This window comes from Aquarana catesbeiana, linkage group LG03 (genome assembly GCF_042186555.1).
Source record: "Aquarana catesbeiana isolate 2022-GZ linkage group LG03, ASM4218655v1, whole genome shotgun sequence".
NCBI lineage: Eukaryota > Metazoa > Chordata > Amphibia > Anura > Ranidae > Aquarana > Aquarana catesbeiana.
Window position 1 is genome coordinate 644,725,989 of NC_133326.1, and position 12,441 is coordinate 644,738,429.

General features: G+C 51.7%; 1 non-coding gene and 7 pseudogenes across 1 annotated transcript; all 8 read right to left on the reverse strand.

The window, feature by feature from the left end:
• Nucleotides 1-1,124: 1,124 nt before the first annotated feature.
• Nucleotides 1,125-1,189, reverse strand: LOC141135336 (U4 spliceosomal RNA; annotated as a pseudogene).
• A 1,280-nt stretch (nucleotides 1,190-2,469) lies between these two features.
• Nucleotides 2,470-2,591, reverse strand: LOC141135575 (U4 spliceosomal RNA; annotated as a pseudogene).
• Nucleotides 2,592-4,898: 2,307 nt separating this feature from the next.
• On the reverse strand, nucleotides 4,899-4,963 carry LOC141135337 (U4 spliceosomal RNA; annotated as a pseudogene).
• A 572-nt stretch (nucleotides 4,964-5,535) lies between these two features.
• Nucleotides 5,536-5,608, reverse strand: TRNAK-UUU (transfer RNA lysine (anticodon UUU)). The gene has a single exon. It is a non-coding gene; the product is annotated as a tRNA-Lys (tRNA).
• Nucleotides 5,609-6,249: 641 nt separating this feature from the next.
• On the reverse strand, nucleotides 6,250-6,379 carry LOC141135524 (U4 spliceosomal RNA; annotated as a pseudogene).
• A 1,006-nt stretch (nucleotides 6,380-7,385) lies between these two features.
• LOC141135907 (U2 spliceosomal RNA) lies at nucleotides 7,386-7,518 on the reverse strand (annotated as a pseudogene).
• A 1,166-nt stretch (nucleotides 7,519-8,684) lies between these two features.
• On the reverse strand, nucleotides 8,685-8,749 carry LOC141135408 (U4 spliceosomal RNA; annotated as a pseudogene).
• Nucleotides 8,750-10,029: 1,280 nt separating this feature from the next.
• Nucleotides 10,030-10,151, reverse strand: LOC141135576 (U4 spliceosomal RNA; annotated as a pseudogene).
• Between the last annotated feature and the right edge of the window lie 2,290 nt (nucleotides 10,152-12,441).

Sequence of the window (12,441 nt, forward strand, 5' to 3'; positions counted from 1 at the left end):
CCTCAAAAACTTCCACCCAGTGCCAAAAAAAAGTGCCCACACATAAAGAGTGAAACACAAAAACGTGCAACGGGTGTACAGAGTCCTCCACTAGGGAAGGACCTTACCCTGATCCCCCGGGGCGTTAGGCTCCAGACAGGGACTGAGGTACTCAGACAAAGGGTCCATCCGGCCGAAACCAGGCGGACCCCCACAACTGGAAGGACTGCCGAAGCAGACCAACCCAAGTACAGTGGGGCTCTCCCGAAGAGAGACCCCTCAAAGGAGAGGGCGAACCAAGCCAAAAGGCCTATGTCCACCCCCTCCCAAGACTTTCAGAGTAGGCCCGAGGACCCACACCCTACTCGCCATACAGTGACAAAACGTGTATACAAAGACAACCAAAAAAAAAGACAAAAAGGTGACAAACAGGGGTAAAAGAAAGAGTGGGGAAGATAGTGAGATGGGAGAGTGAAAGTGGCCATTGTGCTATACAATGGCCGGCCCTCCGGCCAGGCATAAAAATTTCCCCTGGTCCTGGCCAAAAGGCCCGGCCCAAGAGGCAGGTGCGAAAAACGTGTGTTGTGGTGAAGTGACCATAGTGCCATAAAATCAAGTGCTTTCACACCGTGACTATACGGCACCCCTGAACTGCCACTTCAGGGGCACATTCACCACTGGCTTTTCGAAAAAGCCCTGACCCACAGCCCAGACCACAGCAGCCCCCACCCCAGGCAGAAAGGTATGGAGTTCTGGAAGCTCGGAGAGAGCCCTTGCCATCAGGCTTCACCGTCATTCCGTCCCTCCTACCTAATTACATTTGGGAAATACTGGCCGCTCCCCCGGTGGGAGCAAGGGGAACCAGCGTTCTCTCCCAAATAACTGTCCAGAGCTAGAGCTGCCCCAATCCAGGCCAGAAGGCCAGGATCCCGACCCTCCGCCAAGACTGAATGGTTCTCCGTCCCCATCAGAAGGCTTCCCTTTCGGCTACAAACCGCTCCGGGTTACTTTCACTCCAGCAGGTTTTGCATAGCAACCGCAATCCCATCTCTATCTCGCCATAGATCAGGGACAGAAGCAAGCACCACCTCCTGGAAACTGATAAGAACAGATATTAGATTTGATCTTAGCCAAAGGGCCGAGAAGCAATTAGCAATAATCACGCCTCAGTTGAACCTCATTGGCTATGATACTGCCACTGCGCAAAGCTAACCAAATCAGTGCCTGCCAACATCTGCCCTTCCTTGGAGGAGAAATTGACATTGAGGAGAGACACATAAGTGTCATCCAGTGGGCCGCTGAGCATTCTGGGACTTGGCATGTTAATGAGACAGGGACGATGCCTAAGTGGGCATTGTTTACCCACTGAATAGTGTTAGCATTTGAAAGAACTAAGGAGAATCTAAAGGGACAGGGCCCTAGATGTCAGATGCGTTTCTCCCACAGCAGTCCTGAAAGGCCACTGGGAGCGTATGTGTTTGAACAGCTATGCTGCTGAGAAAAGACCAAGGTGGAAGGATTTGGGGCCTTTGTTGAAAGTTCGCTAGATAACATGCCTGAACTGGAGCCCAGGTAAGCTGCCATAGACAAGGGTTGTTGGGAAACAGTTGGTCAAGCAATCACCTTCAGCCACCTTTATTTCTGGCAGATTCCAGGAGCCTAGAAAGGGGGAAGTTAGGACATTTCATCTCTCTGAGCCAGTGAGCATTCCCGGCAGATGTGCATAAAGACTGCCTTATTGGCAGCTCAAAGGCCTCATAGGTAAGTGAAAGGCACCGCCCGAACAGGGACTTGAACCCTGGACCCTCAGATTAAAAGTCTGATGCTCTACCGACTGAGCTAACCGGGCTCTCAAAGCTCCTCCTCCATAGCGGTCCAAGCTGCTTGAATCTTGACATGTATGGTGGAAAAAGACCATTCAGCCAAGGGGACCGGGTGCCTGAAAGCACAAGTATTTGGCTTGCCCAGGCTGGCCAATCGTCCTCTCCCGTTTAATTTTCTAGGACAGGTTGAAGATAAAAGGGAGAATCTAACCTGCAACCATGCAGATAGGGTCCAGTCCGGTACAGGTGGAGAACGCCTAAAGTTTCTGCCTTAGTTTTACCTACAGTTCAATGCTCTTTGACCGGAAACAAGGGCCTTGCAAAAAGACACCGCCCGAAAGGCTTCCTTAACCCTGGACCAACACGCTTCCAGTATTCTTAATCAGTGACTGGGTTACAAATAAAGACAGTTCACCTTGAGCCTCATGTTGCCAGGTCCAGCAGAAGAAACCCAGGCAAAAAAACGAGGTAGAGTCCACTCTGGATTACAGGCAAGTGAAGAACGAGCGGCGCGTGCCAATCACTGATTGTTCTACCCAGGCTGCGTGATGACACAAAAGCTCTCTATGGTGTCAATGGGCCCGTGACTCACTTTCTCAACTCTAACGCATCTCAGTCTGCATGTAAGAAGCCGTCACTTATCTGCTGTTGAAAACACATTGCTCAGTCTCCTCAGAGACTCTCAAAAATTGCCAGTGCTGACTGTATTTCAAGTCATCGTGGCGGGGTATTGGGAAAAGTTTTCAATTAGCAATAATCACTCTATCGAAAAGCCAGTGGCGTGCAAAACACACCTCAAAAACTTCCACCCGGTGCCAAAAAAAAGTGCCCACACATAGAGAGTGAAACACAAAAACGTGCAACGGGTGTACAGAGTCCTCCACTAGGGAAGGACCTTACCCTGATCCCCCGGGGCGTTAGGCTCCAGACAGGGACTGAGGTACTCAGACAAAGGGTCCATCCGGCCGAAACCAGGCGGACCCCCACAACTGGAAGGACTGCCGAAGCAGACCAACCCAAGTACAGTGGGGCTCTCCCGAAGAGAGACCCCTCAAAGGAGAGGGCGAACCAAGCCAAAAGGCCTATGTCCACCCCCTCCCAAGACTTTCAGAGTAGGCCCGAGGACCCACACCCTACTCGCCACACAGTGACAAAACGTGTATACAAAGACAACCAAAAAAAAGACAAAAAGGTGACAAACAGGGGTAAAAGAAAGAGTGGGAAAGATAGTGAGATGGGAGAGTGAAAGTGGCCATTGTGCTATACAATGGCCGGCCCTCCGGCCAGGCATAAAAATTTCCCCTGGTCCTGGCCAAAAGGCCCGGCCCAAGAGGCAGGTGCGAAAAACGTGTGTTGTGGTGAAGTGACCATGGTGCCATAAAATCAAGTGCTTTCACACTGTGACTATACGGCACCCCTGAACTGCCACTTCAAGGGAACATTCACCACTGGCTTTTCGAAAAAGCCCTGACCACCCAGCCCAGACCACAGCAGACCCCACCACAGACAGGAAGGATATGGAGATCAGGAAGCCGGAAAGAGCCCTTTACCATCAGGCTCTGCCGTCGCTCCCATCACTCCTCCTAATTACATTCGGGAAGTACTTGCCACTCCCTCCCCCACCTGCAAGGCAGGAGTAAGCGTTCTCTCCCAAATAACTGTCTGGAGCTAGATCCGCCCCAATCCAGGCCAGAAGACCAGGGTCCCGACCCTCTGGTTCAGACCCCGTGGTTCTCCATCCCCATCAGAAGGCTTCCTTTTCGGCTGCAAACCGCTCCAGGTCACCTTCACTCCAGCAGGTTTTGCATAGCAACCGCAATCCCATCTCTATTTCACCATAGATCAGGGACGGAAGCAAGCGCCACCTCCTGGAAACTGATAAGAATAGATACTACACTTGATCTTCACCAAAAGGCCGAGAAGCAATTAGCAATAATCACTCTATCGAAAAGCCAGTGGCGTGCAAAACACACCTCAAAAACTTCCACCCAGTGCCAAAAAAAAGTGCCCACACATAAAGAGTGAAACACAAAAACGTGCAACGGGTGTACAGAGTCCTCCACTAGGGAAGGACCTTACCCTGATCCCCCAGGGCGTTAGGCTCCAGACAGGGACTGAGGTACTCAGACAAAGGGTCCATCCGGCCGAAACCAGGCGGACCCCCACAACTGGAAGGACTGCCGAAGCAGACCAACCCAAGTACAGTGGGGCTCTCCCGAAGAGAGACCCCTCAAAGGAGAGGGCGAACCAAGCCAAAAGGCCTATGTCCACCCCCTCCCAAGACTTTCAGAGTAGGCCCGAGGACCCACACCCTACTCGCCATACAGTGACAAAACGTGTATACAAAGACAACCAAAAAAAAAGACAAAAAGGTGACAAACAGGGGTAAAAGAAAGAGTGGGGAAGATAGTGAGATGGGAGAGTGAAAGTGGCCATTGTGCTATACAATGGCCGGCCCTCCGGCCAGGCATAAAAATTTCCCCTGGTCCTGGCCAAAAGGCCCGGCCCAAGAGGCAGGTGCGAAAAACGTGTGTTGTGGTGAAGTGACCATAGTGCCATAAAATCAAGTGCTTTCACACCGTGACTATACGGCACCCCTGAACTGCCACTTCAGGGGCACATTCACCACTGGCTTTTCGAAAAAGCCCTGACCCACAGCCCAGACCACAGCAGCCCCCACCCCAGGCAGAAAGGTATGGAGTTCTGGAAGCTCGGAGAGAGCCCTTGCCATCAGGCTTCACCGTCATTCCGTCCCTCCTACCTAATTACATTTGGGAAATACTGGCCGCTCCCCCGGTGGGAGCAAGGGGAACCAGCGTTCTCTCCCAAATAACTGTCCAGAGCTAGAGCTGAACCAATCCAGGCCAGAAGGCCAGGATCCCGACCCTCCGCCAAGACCGAATGGTTCTCCGTCCCCATCAGAAGGCTTCCCTTTCGGCTACAAACCGCTCCGGGTTACTTTCACTCCAGCAGGTTTTGCATAGCAACCGCAATCCCATCTCTATCTCGCCATAGATCAGGGACAGAAGCAAGCACCACCTCCTGGAAACTGATAAGAACAGATATTAGATTTGATCTTAGCCAAAGGGCCGAGAAGCAATTAGCAATAATCACGCCTCAGTTGAACCTCATTGGCTATGATACTGCCACTGCGCAAAGCTAACCAAATCAGTGCCTGCCAACATCTGCCCTTCCTTGGAGGAGAAATTGACATTGAGGAGAGACACATAAGTGTCATCCAGTGGGCCGCTGAGCATTCTGGGACTTGGCATGTTAATGAGACAGGGACGATGCCTAAGTGGGCATTGTTTACCCACTGAATAGTGTTAGCATTTGAAAGAACTAAGGAGAATCTAAAGGGACAGGGCCCTAGATTCTCCTGTCAGATGCGTTTCTCTCACAGCAGTCCTGAAAGGCCACTGGGAGCATATGTGTTTGAACAGCTATGCTGCTGAGAAAAGACCAAGGTGGAAGGATTTGGGGCCTTTGTTGAAAGTTCGCTAGATAACATGCCTGAACTGGAGCCCAGGTAAGCTGCCATAGACAAGGGTTGTTGGGAAACAGTTGGTCAAGCAATCACCTTCAGCCACCTTTATTTCTGGCAGATTCCAGGAGCCTAGAAAGGGGGAAGTTAGGACATTTCATCTCTCTGAGCCAGTGAGCATTCCCGGCAGATGTGCATAAAGACTGCCCTATTGGCAGCTCAAAGGCCTCATAGGTAAGTGAAAGGCACCGCCCGAACAGGGACTTGAACCCTGGACCCTCAGATTAAAAGTCTGATGCTCTACCGACTGAGCTATCCGGGCTCTCAAAGCTCCTCCTCCATAGCGGTCCAAGCTGCTTGAATCTTGACATGTATGGTGGAAAAAGACCATTCAGCCAAGGGGACCGGGTGCCTGAAAGCACAAGTATTTGGCTTGCCCAGGCTGGCCAATCGTCCTCTCCCGTTTAATTTTCTAGGACAGGTTGAAGATAAAAGGGAGAATCTAACCTGCAACCATGCAGATAGGGTCCAGTCCGGTACAGGTGGAGAACGCCTAAAGTTTCTGCCTTAGTTTTACCTACAGTTCAATGCTCTTTGACCGGAAACAAGGGCCTTGCAAAAAGACACCGCCCGAAAGGCTTCCTTAACCCTGGACCAACACGCTTCCAGTATTCTTAATCAGTGACTGGGTTACAAATAAAGACAGTTCACCTTGAGCCTCATGTTGCCAGGTCCAGCAGAAGAAACCCAGGCAAAAAAACGAGGTAGAGTCCACTCTGGATTACAGGCAAGTGAAGAACGAGCGGCGCGTGCCAATCACTGATTGTTCTACCCAGGCTGCGTGATGACACAAAAGCTCTCTATGGTGTCAATGGGCCCGTGACTCACTTTCTCAACTCTAACGCATCTCAGTCTGCATGTAAGAAGCCGTCACTTATCTGCTGTTGAAAACACATTGCTCAGTCTCCTCAGAGACTCTCAAAAATTGCCAGTGCTGACTGTATTTCAAGTCATCGTGGCGGGGTATTGGGAAAAGTTTTCAATTAGCAATAATCACTCTCTCACTCTATCGAAAAGCCAGTGGCGTGCAAAACACACCTCAAAAACTTCCACCCGGTGCCAAAAAAAAGTGCCCACACATAGAGAGTGAAACACAAAAACGTGCAACGGGTGTACAGAGTCCTCCACTAGGGAAGGACCTTACCCTGATCCCCCGGGGCGTTAGGCTCCAGACAGGGACTGAGGTACTCAGACAAAGGGGTCCATCCGGCCGAAACCAGGCGGACCCCCACAACTGGAAGGACTGCCGAAGCAGACCAACCCAAGTACAGTGGGGCTCTCCCGAAGAGAGACCCCTCAAAGGAGAGGGCGAACCAAGCCAAAAGGCCTATGTCCACCCCCTCCCAAGACTTTCAGAGTAGGCCCGAGGACCCACACCCTACTCGCCACACAGTGACAAAACGTGTATACAAAGACAACCAAAAAAAAGACAAAAAGGTGACAAACAGGGGTAAAAGAAAGAGTGGGGAAGATGGTGAGATGGGAGAGTGAAAGTGGCCATTGTGCTATACAATGGCCAGCCCTCCGGCCAGGCATAAAAATTTCCCCTGGTCCTGGCCAAAAGGCCCGGCCCAAGAGGCAGGTGCGAAAAACGTGTGTTGTGGTGAAGTGACCATGGTGCCATAAAATCAAGTGCTTTCACACCGTGACTATATGGCACCCCTGAACTGCCACTTCAGGGGCACATTCACCACTGGCTTTTCGAAAAAGCCCTGACCACCCAGCCCAGACCACAGCAGACCCCACCACAGACAGGAAGGATATGGAGATCAGGAAGCCGGAAAGAGCCCTTTACCATCAGGCTCTGCCGTCGCTCCCATCACTCCTCCTAATTACATTCGGGAAGTACTTGCCACTCCCTCCCCCCCTTGCAAGGCAGGAGTAAGCGTTCTCTCCCAAATAACTGTCTGGAGCTAGATCCACCCCAATCCAGGCCAGAAGGCCAGGGTCCCGACCCTCTGGTTCAGACCCCGTGATTCTCCATCCCCATCAGAAGGCTTCCCTTTCGGCTACAAACCGCTCCAGGTCACCTTCACTCCAGCAGGTTTTGCATAGCAACCGCAATCCCATCTCTATTTCGCCATAGATCAGGGACGGAAGCAAGCGCCACCTCCTGGAAACTGATAAGAATAGATACTACACTTGATCTTCGCCAAAAGGCCGAGAAGCAATTAGCAATAATCACTCTATCGAAAAGCCAGTGGCGTGCAAAACACACCTCAAAAACTTCCACCCGGTGCCAAAAAAAAGTGCCCACACATAGAGAGTGAAACACAAAAACGTGCAACGGGTGTACAGAGTCCTCCACTAGGGAAGGACCTTACCCTGATCCCCCAGGGCGTTAGGCTCCAGACAGGGACTGAGGTACTCAGACAAAGGGTCCATCTGGCCGAAACCAGGCGGACCCCCACAACTGGAAGGACTGCCGAAGCAGACCAACCCAAGTACAGTGGGGCTCTCCCGAAGAGAGACCCCTCAAAGGAGAGGGCGAACCAAGCCAAAAGGCCTATGTCCACCCCCTCCCAAGACTTTCAGAGTAGGCCCGAGGACCCACACCCTACTCGCCACACAGTGACAAACGTGTATACAAAACAACCAAAAAAAGGACAAAAAGGTGACAAACAGGGGTAAAAGAAAGAGTGGGGAAGATAGTGAGATGGGAGAGTGAAAGTGGCCATTGTGCTATACAATGGCCGGCCCTCCGGCCAGGCATAAAAATTTCCCCTGGTCCTGGCCAAAAGGCCCGGCCCAAGAGGCAGGTGCGAAAAACGTGTGTTGTGGTGAAGTGACCATGGTGCCATAAAATCAAGTGCTTTCACACCGTGACTATACGGCACCCCTGAACTGCCACTTCAGGGGCACATTCACCACTGGCTTTTCGAAAAAGCCCTGACCCACAGCCCAGACCACAGCAGCCCCCACCCCAGGCAGAAAGGTATGGAGTTCTGGAAGCTTGGAGAGTGCCCTTGCCATCAGGCTTCACCGTCGTTCCGTCCCTCCTACCTAATTACATTTGGGAAATACTGGCCGCTCCCCCGGTGGGAGCAAGGGGAGCCAGCGTTCTCTCCCAAATAACTGTCCAGAGCTAGAGCTGCCCCAATCCAGGCCAGAAGGCCAGGATCCCGACCCTCCGCCAAGACCGAATGGTTCTCCGTCCCCATCAGAAGGCTTCCCTTTCGGCTACAAACCGCTCCGGGTTACCTTCACTCCAGCAGGTTTTGCATAGCAACCGCAATCCCATCTCTATCTCGCCATAGATCAGGGACAGAAGCAAGCGCCACCTCCTGGAAACTGATAAGAACAGATACTAGATTCGATCTTAGCCAAAGGGCCGAGAAGCAATTAGCAATAATCACGCCTCAGTTGAACCTCATTGGCTATGATACTGCCACTGCGCAAAGCTAACCGAATCAGTGCCTGCCAACATCTGCCCTTCCTTGGAGGAGAAATTGACATTGAGGAGAGACACATAAGTGTCATCCAGTGGGCCGCTGAGCATTCTGGGACTTGGCATGTTAATGAGACAGGGACGATGCCTAAGTGGGCATTGTTTACCCACTGAATAGTGTTAGCATTTGAAAGAACTAAGGAGAATGTAAAGGGACAGGGCCCTAGATGTCAGATGCGTTTCTCCCACAGCAGTCCTGAAAGGCCACTGGGAGCGTATGTGTTTGAACAGCTATGCTGCTGAGAAAAGACCAAGGTGGAAGGATTTGGGGCCTTTGTTGAAAGTTCGCTAGATAACATGCCTGAACTGGAGCCCAGGTAAGCTGCCATAGACAAGGGTTGTTGGGAAACAGTTGGTCAAGCAATCACCTTCAGCCACCTTTATTTCTGGCAGATTCCAGGAGCCTAGAAAGGGGGAAGTTAGGACATTTCATCTCTCTGAGCCAGTGAGCATTCCCGGCAGATGTGCATAAAGACTGCCCTATTGACAGCTCAAAGGCCTCATAGGTAAGTGAAAGGCACCGCCCGAACAGGGACTTGAACCCTGGACCCTCAGATTAAAAGTCTGATGCTCTACCGACTGAGCTATCCAGGCTCTCAAAGCTCCTCCTCCATAGCGGTCCAAGCTGCTTGAATCTTGACATGTATGGTGGAAAAAGACCATTCAGCCAAAGGGACCGGGTGCCTGAAAGCACAAGTATTTGGCTTGCCCAAGCTGGCCAATCGTCCTCTCCCGTTTAATTTTCTAGGACAGGTTGAAGATAAAAGGGAGAATCTAACCTGCAACCATGCAGATAGGGTCCAGTCCGGTACAGGTGGAGAACGCCTAAAGTTTCTGCCTTAGTTTTACCTACAGTTCAATGCTCTTTGACCGGAAACAAGGGCCTTGCAAAAAGACACCGCCCGAAAGGCTTCCTTAACCCTGGACCAACACGCTTCCAGTATTCTTAATCAGTGACTGGGTTACAAATAAAGACAGTTCACCTTGAGCCTCATGTTGCCAGGTCCAGCAGAAGAAACCCAGGCAAAAAAACGAGGTAGAGTCCACTCTGGATTACAGGCAAGTGAAGAACGAGCGGCGCGTGCCAATCACTGATTGTTCTACCCAGGCTGCGTGATGACACAAAAGCTCTCTATGGTGTCAATGGGCCCGTGACTCACTTTCTCAACTCTAACGCATCTCAGTCTGCATGTAAGAAGCCGTCACTTATCTGCTGTTGAAAACACATTGCTCAGTCTCCTCAGAGACTCTCAAAAATTGCCAGTGCTGACTGTATTTCAAGTCATCGTGGCGGGGTATTGGGAAAAGTTTTCAATTAGCAATAATCACTCTATCGAAAAGCCAGTGGCGTGCAAAACACACCTCAAAAACTTCCACCCGGTGCCAAAAAAAAGTGCCCACACATAGAGAGTGAAACACAAAAACGTGCAACGGGTGTACAGAGTCCTCCACTAGGGAAGGACCTTACCCTGATCCCCCGGGGCGTTAGGCTCCAGACAGGGACTGAGGTACTCAGACAAAGGGTCCATCCGGCCGAAACCAGGCGGACCCCCACAACTGGAAGGACTGCCGAAGCAGACCAACCCAAGTACAGTGGGGCTCTCCCGAAGAGAGACCCCTCAAAGGAGAGGGCGAACCAAGCCAAAAGGCCTATGTCCACCCCCTCCCAAGACTTTCAGAGTAGGCCCGAGGACCCACACCCTACTCGCCACACAGTGACAAAACGTGTATACAAAGACAACCAAAAAAAAGACAAAAAGGTGACAAACAGGGGTAAAAGAAAGAGTGGGAAAGATAGTGAGATGGGAGAGTGAAAGTGGCCATTGTGCTATACAATGGCCGGCCCTCCGGCCAGGCATAAAAATTTCCCCTGGTCCTGGCCAAAAGGCCCGGCCCAAGAGGCAGGTGCGAAAAACGTGTGTTGTGGTGAAGTGACCATGGTGCCATAAAATCAAGTGCTTTCACACTGTGACTATACGGCACCCCTGAACTGCCACTTCAGGGGCACATTCACCACTGGCTTTTCGAAAAAGCCCTGACCACCCAGCCCAGACCACAGCAGACCCCACCACAGACAGGAAGGATATGGAGATCAGGAAGCCGGAAAGAGCCCTTTACCATCAGGCTCTGCCGTCGCTCCCATCACTCCTCCTAATTACATTCGGGAAGTACTTGCCACTCCCTCCCCCACCTGCAAGGCAGGAGTAAGCGTTCTCTCCCAAATAACTGTCTGGAGCTAGATCCGCCCCAATCCAGGCCAGAAGACCAGGGTCCCGACCCTCTGGTTCAGACCCCGTGGTTCTCCATCCCCATCAGAAGGCTTCCTTTTCGGCTGCAAACCGCTCCAGGTCACCTTCACTCCAGCAGGTTTTGCATAGCAACCGCAATCCCATCTCTATTTCACCATAGATCAGGGACGGAAGCAAGCGCCACCTCCTGGAAACTGATAAGAATAGATACTACACTTGATCTTCACCAAAAGGCCGAGAAGCAATTAGCAATAATCACTCTATCGAAAAGCCAGTGGCGTGCAAAACACACCTCAAAAACTTCCACCCAGTGCCAAAAAAAAGTGCCCACACATAAAGAGTGAAACACAAAAACGTGCAACGGGTGTACAGAGTCCTCCACTAGGGAAGGACCTTACCCTGATCCCCCGGGGCGTTAGGCTCCAGACAGGGACTGAGGTACTCAGACAAAGGGTCCATCCGGCCGAAACCAGGCGGACCCCCACAACTGGAAGGACTGCCGAAGCAGACCAACCCAAGTACAGTGGGGCTCTCCCGAAGAGAGACCCCTCAAAGGAGAGGGCGAACCAAGCCAAAAGGCCTATGTCCACCCCCTCCCAAGACTTTCAGAGTAGGCCCGAGGACCCACACCCTACTCGCCATACAGTGACAAAACGTGTATACAAAGACAACCAAAAAAAAAGACAAAAAGGTGACAAACAGGGGTAAAAGAAAGAGTGGGGAAGATAGTGAGATGGGAGAGTGAAAGTGGCCATTGTGCTATACAATGGCCGGCCCTCCGGCCAGGCATAAAAATTTCCCCTGGTCCTGGCCAAAAGGCCCGGCCCAAGAGGCAGGTGCGAAAAACGTGTGTTGTGGTGAAGTGACCATAGTGCCATAAAATCAAGTGCTTTCACACCGTGACTATACGGCACCCCTGAACTGCCACTTCAGGGGCACATTCACCACTGGCTTTTCGAAAAAGCCCTGACCCACAGCCCAGACCACAGCAGCCCCCACCCCAGGCAGAAAGGTATGGAGTTCTGGAAGCTCGGAGAGAGCCCTTGCCATCAGGCTTCACCGTCATTCCGTCCCTCCTACCTAATTACATTTGGGAAATACTGGCCGCTCCCCCGGTGGGAACAAGGGGAACCAGCGTTCTCTCCCAAATAACTGTCCAGAGCTAGAGCTGAACCAATCCAGGCCAGAAGGCCAGGATCCCGACCCTCCGCCAAGACCGAATGGTTCTCCGTCCCCATCAGAAGGCTTCCCTTTCGGCTACAAACCGCTCCGGGTTACTTTCACTCCAGCAGGTTTTGCATAGCAACCGCAATCCCATCTCTATCTCGCCATAGATCAGGGACAGAAGCAAGCACCACCTCCTGGAAACTGATAAGAACAGATATTAGATTTGATCTT